General features: G+C 48.5%; 1 pseudogene across 1 annotated transcript; it reads left to right on the forward strand.

Annotated features, from left to right (window-relative positions):
- Nucleotides 1-233: 233 nt before the first annotated feature.
- LOC109890378 (histone-lysine N-methyltransferase PRDM9-like) lies at nucleotides 234-8,374 on the forward strand (annotated as a pseudogene). Its single transcript, XR_004209936.1, has 7 exons — nucleotides 234-837; nucleotides 1,044-2,068; nucleotides 2,246-2,363; nucleotides 2,573-2,844; nucleotides 2,942-3,009; nucleotides 5,245-5,435; nucleotides 7,256-8,374. The product of XR_004209936.1 is annotated as a histone-lysine N-methyltransferase PRDM9-like (transcript).
- The last annotated feature ends 90 nt before the right edge of the window (nucleotides 8,375-8,464 follow it).

Raw genomic sequence — 8,464 nt, forward strand, 5'->3', positions numbered from 1 at the left:
GTGTAATGCGGGAGCTATCCTGTAGGGGACCCCACAGGCTTTACTTTAAGTTGTAGCCTTTTATTAGCCATAGGTTGGTCACCTGCATAAGAAATAGCATTTCTCTACACATGCTTCAATGAAACATGTACAGAAAAAAGTGGGAGTCTGTACCTGAACAAATGTCAAATCATATTTTTTTGCCGAGATGGCCAGTCAATTTGAGTAACGTTATTGTGTAGCCAACGTAATGACGCAGTTTTACGTTATCACGCAATGACATGACAACGTCATTTAGCAACTTTTAGCAAGTCGTCAACCTGCTTCTAGCAACTTACCCTGAAATTTAGTTGGCAACGCGCTGCTCATTGAGAAGAGTAAGAACGGTACGTGCTTCACGTCAGAGTCTCCAATAACACCAGAAAGTCTCTAGTCTCTTTTTTTAAAATGTGCGCTAGAGGGGTCTGAATACTCGCTAAATATAGCGACAACGTCGCTAAGTTGGCAACACTGGCGGAGGACCGAAAGGCGAACACGTGCTACACCAGCAGAGAGATGAGTTCTAGTGATGACGTGAGGTTCAACATGGACAACAGTAGGCCTAATTTTAGCATGTAGCACCAACGTCAAATGTGTTTTCTAACATCTATTACGTCTCAGATGTTTTGGTGCTTATTAAAAGTCAACTAGGCCGATGCTATTTGTGTCTGTGTGCACACCTGTATTGTGCTAACTCTTAGGATGACTGTGAGGAGATGAATGTGTATTTTTCCCAGAGCAAATGGACCAGTTTGGGGGAATGGGAGAAAAAGCGCTACAGAAACATGAAGAGGAACCACTTGGCCATGTTGGCTATAGGTACTATATATCTCTGAGGCATTGATGAAGGATAATGTTCTCTGTTGTTCCTCAGTGGCCTGTTTCAGGACATTAGCCTCAGATAGAAATGTGTTGTGTAGAACAGATATAGTTGTCTGTTGGGTTGATCAGGGAATCGGGACCTCTCTATTCGTTATATTTCTATGTGGAAAGTTCGGATTGTGCCACCTCTGAATACACCCCAGGTCTGTAGCCGCTGGTCCCTGTATTTATGATGCATGGCCGGGAGGGGAAGGAGAGAGAGTGTAGATCGCCCCCACAAGGACCTAGTGACACAGTGGAGGAAGAATGGACCCCTCACCTGGAGAGAAAATACCAGGGTAAAAGGGAGAATAAGTCCAGAACACCTTCTACAGCCTCCACATCTAAACCCCCTCAGCCCAGAACACCTACAGCCTCCACATCTAAACCCCCTCAGTTCAGAACACCTACAGCCTCCACATCTAAACCCCCTCAGTCCAGAACACCTTCTACTGCCTCCACATCGAAACCCCCTCAGTTCAGAACACCTTCTACAGCCTCCACATCTAAACCCCCTCAGTCCAGAACATCTTCAATAGAAACCACTTCTAAACCCTCTCAGTCCATAACAACTGAAACATCATTGACTACAGGGTCCAATATCTCACCTGCTACCTCAGCCTCAACCAAAACCCTCAACACAGCGACCTTAACCCCTACTGATTCACAGACCTTAACCTCGACCCCAACCAGAACCAAACGTTCTGACACCACAGCCACACCTAAAACCTCGACAAGCTCAGAGGTGACCTCAGCCACATCCACTGCTACACAGGTAACCACAAGGTCTGACCCCTCGACCCCAGCCAGACCACAGCTGAGCAGAGGACCAGTGGTGACACGTATTTACACCTGGATGTGGACTGACTGGTGCAGTCACAAAATGGGAAGAAAACCTTCAAGACAACCTCACCTGGATGAGCTGACTGGCGAGAGAGAAGGAGAGGCGAGAGAGAGTAGGGACGAGACGGAGCGGAAGAAAGAGAAGGAAAGAGCGAGAGAAGAGGAGAAACAGGAGCTGCTGAACGAAGAGAGAGATGGAGAAAAGGAGAGAGCGAGCAAAGGGGGGTTGGAATCAGAGTGGAAGAGTGGAGGAGAGGAGGAGAGCGAAGGAAAGATGGAGTGGACGAGTGGGGGACAGGAGGAGAGCGGGAGTGAAGGGGAGAGCACACCCAGCAGCTCTCACAGGGTGAGTGAGGAGGGGGAGAGAGGCTACTTTATTCATGTTGACTAATTCCATGAACATATCCTCGCAAGTATTTAGTAATCAGTAGTAATACATGTCTCTGAGTAATAACTCTACTCGGGTGTGAGCCACACCACTGTTGCTACTCTGTGGAACCATTTCCTCCTCTCCTCCTTACAGGACCCAGTGTGTGTGTCAGAGCAGATGAAGAGGGCGTGGCTAAAGCAGGTGAACCTCTGCAGCAGAGCCAGAGTCAGCTATACTGAGGAAGAGGAGCTGAGAGATGAAGATTACCTCTGTGAGTCTCCATCTAAATACAGTGTATCTCTATGTCAAACCTTCATGAACCTGTTTTTAAGGTCTTTATAGATGCAGTATTTTTGTTATTTGGTTAAGGAAATGTCTTGTTTATGCTAGCCAGTAGATAAAACATGATACAATCCTGTACCTAATGGTACGTTTGTATATTGTGTAGAGAATCTGCTGTTTCTCATCTCTCTCTTTCAGTCTGTGAGGAGTGCAAGTCTTTCTTCATCGAGGAGTGTGAGCTCCACGGTCCCCCCCTCTTCATCCCAGACACCCCTGCCCCCCTGGGGGCCCCAGACAGGGCCAGACTCACCCTGCCGCTCGGCCTGGAGGTCAGGACATCAGCCATCCCTGGAGCTGGGCTGGGGGTCTTCAACCACAGACACAGCGTGACCCAAGGGACGCACTACGGACCGTATGAAGGAGAACTCACAGACACGGAGCTGGCCATGGAGAGTGGATACTCCTGGGTGGTGAGAGGAGCATGTGTGTCTTGTCTGTCTGATTAAAGCGTAACACCAATTCTGATTGGCTGAGTGAGATAACTGCTGAGATGCAATTGGTCCTCAGATCTACAAAAGCAAGCAGAGTGACGAGTACATTGATGCCAAGAGAGAAACTCACTCCAACTGGATGAGGTGTGTCTTTTCACCAGCTATCTATCCCTCTCTCTCCGTCTATCCCTCTCTCTCCGTCTATCCCTCTCTCTCCGTCTATCCCTCTCTCTCCGTCTATCCCTCTCTCTCCGTCTATCCCTCTCTCTCCGTCTATCCCTCTCTCTCCGTCTATCCCTCTCTCTCCGTCTATCCCTCTCTCTCCGTCTATCCCTCTCTCTCCGTCTATCCCTCTCTCTCCGTCTATCCCTCTCTCTCCGTCTATCCCTCTCTCTCCGTCTATCCCTCTCTCTCCGTCTATCCCTCTCTCTCCGTCTATCCCTCTCTCTCCGTCTATCCCTCTCTCTCCGTCTATCCCTCTCTCTCCGTCTATCCCTCTCTCTCCGTCTATCCCTCTCTCTCCGTCTATCCCTCTCTCTCCGTCTATCCCTCTCTCTCTCCGTCTATCCCTCTCTCTCTCCGTCTATCCCTCTCTGTCCGTCTATCCCTCTCTCTCTCTGTCCGTCTATCCCCCTCTCTCTGTCCGTCTATCCCCCTCTCTCTGTCCGTCTATCCCCCTCTCTCTGTCCGTCTATCCCCCTCTCTCTGTCCGTCTATCCCCCTCTCTCTGTCCGTCTATCCCCCTCTCTCTGTCCGTCTATCCCCCTCTCTCTGTCCGTCTATCCCCCTCTCTCTGTCCGTCTATCCCCCTCTCTCTGTCCGTCTATCCCCCTCTCTCTGTCCGTCTATCCCCCTCTCTCTGTCCGTCTATCCCCCTCTCTCTGTCCGTCTATCCCCCTCTCTCTGTCCGTCTATCCCCCTCTCTCTGTCCGTCTATCCCCCTCTCTCTGTCCGTCTATCCCCCTCTCTCTGTCCGTCTATCCCCCTCTCTCTGTCCGTCTATCCCCCTCTCTCTGTCCGTCTATCCCCCTCTCTCTGTCCGTCTATCCCCCTCTCTCTGTCCGTCTATCCCCCTCTCTCTGTCCGTCTATCCCCCTCTCTCTGTCCGTCTATCCCCCTCTCTCTGTCCGTCTATCCCCCTCTCTCTGTCCGTCTATCCCCCTCTCTCTGTCCGTCTATCCCCCTCTCTCTGTCCGTCTATCCCCCTCTCTCTGTCCGTCTATCCCCCTCTCTCTGTCCGTCTATCCCCCTCTCTGTCCGTCTATCCCCCTCTCTGTCCGTCTATCCCCCTCTCTGTCCGTCTATCCCCCTCTCTGTCCGTCTATCCCCCTCTCTGTCCGTCTATCCCCCTCTCTGTCCGTCTATCCCCCTCTCTGTCCGTCTATCCCCCTCTCTGTCCGTCTATCCCCCTCTCTGTCCGTCTATCCCCCTCTCTGTCCGTCTATCCCCCTCTCTGTCCGTCTATCCCCCTCTCTGTCCGTCTATCCCCCTCTCTGTCCGTCTATCCCCCTCTCTGTCCGTCTATCCCCCTCTCTGTCCGTCTATCCCTCTCTCTGTCCGTCTATCCCCCCCTCTCTCTGTCCGTCTATCCCCCCCCTCTCTCTGTCCGTCTATCCCCCCCCTCTCTCTGTCCGTCTATCCCCCCCCTCTCTCTGTCCGTCTATCCCCCCCTCTCTCTGTCCGTCTATCCCCCCCCTCTCTCTGTCCGTCTATCCCCCCCCTCTCTGTCCGTCTATCCCCCCCTCTCTCTGTCCGTCTATCCCCCCCTCTCTCTGTCCGTCTATCCCCCCCCTCTCTCTGTCCGTCTATCCCCCCCCCTCTCTCTGTCCGTCTATCCCCCCCCTCTCTCTGTCCGTCTATCCCCCCCTCTCTCTGTCCGTCTATCCCCCCCTCTCTCTGTCCGTCTATCCCCCCCCTCTCTCTGTCCGTCTATCCCCCCCCTCTCTCTGTCCGTCTATCCCCCCCCTCTCTCTGTCCGTCTATCCCCCCCTCTCTCTGTCCGTCTATCCCCCCTCTCTCTGTCCGTCTATCCCCCTCTCTGTCCGTCTATCCCCCTCTCTGTCCGTCTATCCATCTCTCCGTCTATCCATCTCTCCGTCTATCCCCCCCTCTCTCTGTCCGTCTATCCCTCCATATTATTCTCTCCCAGTCTCTACATCTTTCTATCCTCTTGTGTTTTCATCTGGTTCGATGATGTTGAGTTGGCCTGAATTGATTTAATTCTTATTGTCTCCCACTTGAGCTGTTGTCTATTAATGTTGTCATGTTTCATGTTTTGTGTGGACCCCAGGAAGAGTAGCTGCTGCTTTTGCAACAGTAAATGGGGGATCCTAATAAAATACCTTCCCTCTCTCTTACCACTCCTCCTCTCTCTGTCAGGTATGTGAACTGTGCCCGTAATGAGGAAGAGCAGAATCTGGTGGCTTTCCAGTACAGAGGAGGGATTCTGTACCGCTGCTGTAAGCCTATAGCTGTTGGAGAGGAGCTGTTGGTTTGGTACGGAGAGGAGTACGCCAGAGACCTGGGCATCGTCTTCGACTTCCTCTGGGACAGAAAGAGCTCCGCCAGAGGTACTTTTGGGCTTTCTCTCTCCCTATTCCCTTTCCTCTTCCCTCTAGAACAGGCAGTCATTGTTCTCTCCCTATTCCCTTTCCTCTTCCCTCTAGAACAGGCAGTCATTGTTCTCTCCCTATTCCCTTTCCTCGTCCCTCTAGAACAGGCAGTCATTGTTCTCTCCCTTTCCTCGTCCCTCTAGAACAGGCAGTCATTGTTCTCTCCCTATTCCCTTTCCTCGTCCCTCTAGAACAGGCAGTCATTGTTCTCTCCCTATTCCCTTTCCTCTTCCCTCTAGAACAGGCAGTCATTGTTCTCTCCCTATTCCCTTTCCTCTTCCCTCTAGAACAGGCAGTCATTGTTCTCTCCCTATTCCCTTTCCTCTTCCCTCTAGAACAGGCAGTCATTGTGCAGTAATGAATGTATTTCCCTCAGTCAGCTGAATGCACAGCTTACTTCATAGAACTGTGGTTACGTGAGTAATCTTCTATATCCGCTATAGCGGCTGGGGCAAACAGAGATAACAGTGGTTTCTAGCGCATATTCAAGTAGTTTTCTTCCTACAAATTTGTCTCTTGCTTTTTAACGGTTGCCGCTATTAGCAACTATGACCCCATGCCTGAAAGATAAGATTCTCAGGAACACATATCGTCTGTTTCCATCTATGGCACACACAGGCTGTGCAGGCCTTGTTAGAAGGCGGAGTGATGTGAACGTATCTGCACAGAATGACTAGTGGAAATAAATGGGTTCTCCACAGAATGCTTGATGATCATCCCTAATGTTTTCCTGAACTTTCCAATACCTTTGATGCATTTCAATCACCCCAAAACATACTTCCTTCCAGTGGTGGAAAAAGTACCCAATTGTCATACTTGAGTAAAAGTAAAAAATACTTTAGTAGAAAATGACTCAAGTGAAAGTCACCCAGTAAATTACTACTTGAGTAAAAGTCCAAAAGTATTTGGTTTTTAAATATACATAAGTATCAACAGTAAATGTAATCGCTAAAATATACTTAAGTATGAAAAGTATAAATCATTTAAAAGTCCTTATTAAGCAAACCCGACTGCAGGATATCCTTGTTTTTGAAATGTTTTTATGGAGGGGCACACTTCAACACTCAAACATCATTTACAAACTAAGCATGTGTGTTTAGTGAGTCTGCTAGATCAGAGGTATTAGGGAGGACCAGGGACGTTCTCTTGATAAGTGTGAATTAGACAATTTTCCTGTCCTGCTAAGCATTTAAAATGTAACTAGTACTTTTGGGTGTCAGGGGAAATTATAAGGAGTAAAACATACATTATTTTCATTAGGAATGTAGTGAAGTAAAAGTTGTCAACAATATAAGTAGGAAAATAAAGTATAGTTACCCCCCAAAACTACTTAAGTAGTACTTTAAATTATTTTTACTTAAGTACCTTCCACTGCTTCCTTCAGACTGAAATTTGGGATTCTGATTTGACATATTTTGTGCAATTATTGAGGTAATGATTCCCCCAAGTGTCCAAACATTGTGAATCAAATAGCTTCATGGTCCTTGTTAATAGTATTTCAAATAGCATGGATATGAATCAATTTGGGAAGGCTACGGTGGCTCACCCAGTGAGTGTTTTCACATAAGTGTCTCCCCCAGAAATATTAGACTACCACTGCTCTAGAACTACCGGTTTAATTCCCCCTCTCTTTCCATCTCTATATTCAAGTGAAGTGGAATATAATGATATCATTACTGTTTCTTTCAGTATTTGCTTCTCTATCCAGCTTGTTATTCTCTTTGACCTCTCTGAACACCCCTTCTGTTTCTCTCCTCCCCTCCCTCCTTTCCTTTCAGGTGTGAATGAGTCGTCCCAGTCTCGGATCTTTTCCTGCTCTGGTTGTCCGTTCTCCTTCACGGCTCAGATCTACCTTTACAAGCACACAAAGAGATGCCACAGGGAAGAGTACGTCAGGCTGCCGAGGAGTGGAGGGATTAGATCAGAGACACTAGCACCACCCAGTGGCTCTCAGCAGTGTTCAACAACTCCAGATCGCACCCAGAAACACAGAAACACAGGGAAGCAAAGACCTCATCACTGCTCTCAGTGTGAGAAGAGTTTCCATCGATCAGGAGACTTAAAGGTGCACCAGCGTACTCACACAGGAGAAAGGCCATATCACTGTTCCCAGTGTGGGAAGAGGTTCAGTGTGTCAGGAAATTTAAAGACACACCAGCGTATTCACACAGGAGAGAGGCTGTATCACTGCTCTCAGTGTGAGAAGAGTTTCCATCGATCAGTAGACTTAAATGTGCACCAACGTACTCACACAGGAGAAAGGCCATATCACTGTTCCCAGTGTGGGAAGAGTTTCAGTGTGTCAGGAAATTTAAAGACACACCAGCGTATTCACACAGGAGAGAGGCTGTATCACTGCTCTCAGTGTGAGAAGAGTTTCCATCGATCAGTAGACTTAAATGTGCACCAACGTACTCACACAGGAGAAAGGCCATATCACTGTTCCCAGTGTGGGAAGAGTTTCAGTGTGTCAGGAAATTTAAAGAAACACCAGCGTATTCACACGAGAGAGGCCGTATCACTGTCCAGTGTAGGAAGAGTGACAGTCAGGAAGCTTAAAAAGCGTACTCACACCTGACTGAGTCACTAGCACCAACTGATTTACCTGTGGCATTCCAAAACTCTAAATGCCGCAAATAGTTTGTTGGAATAAAAATCTAGTTTAACTGTGTGTACACCATCTTTGATTCCGCGTGTGCTGTGTGAGAGGAGGGTGACTGCAGTGAGACATGTTGAATATGACAGGCCAGGACTCGTCGATGTTTGACCCTTACCTGAATGTTGCAGGGAGCTGCTTGCTGACTGCCAATAAGCTTTTATGAACACTTGTAGCAAGTCTACATACGCTATACACTATGCAGAGATAGGACATTCCATAAAGCATTCTCCATACTGTATTTATAGAAAGTGTTGTATTGCCTTAACATGCGTAGTACCTTTTATAGAGGTGTAGTTCTGAAGTTGTGATATGTGAGAGAGTCAGCCCC

This window comes from Oncorhynchus kisutch, linkage group LG5 (assembly GCF_002021735.2).
Source record: "Oncorhynchus kisutch isolate 150728-3 linkage group LG5, Okis_V2, whole genome shotgun sequence".
In the NCBI taxonomy this organism is placed as follows: domain Eukaryota; kingdom Metazoa; phylum Chordata; class Actinopteri; order Salmoniformes; family Salmonidae; genus Oncorhynchus; species Oncorhynchus kisutch.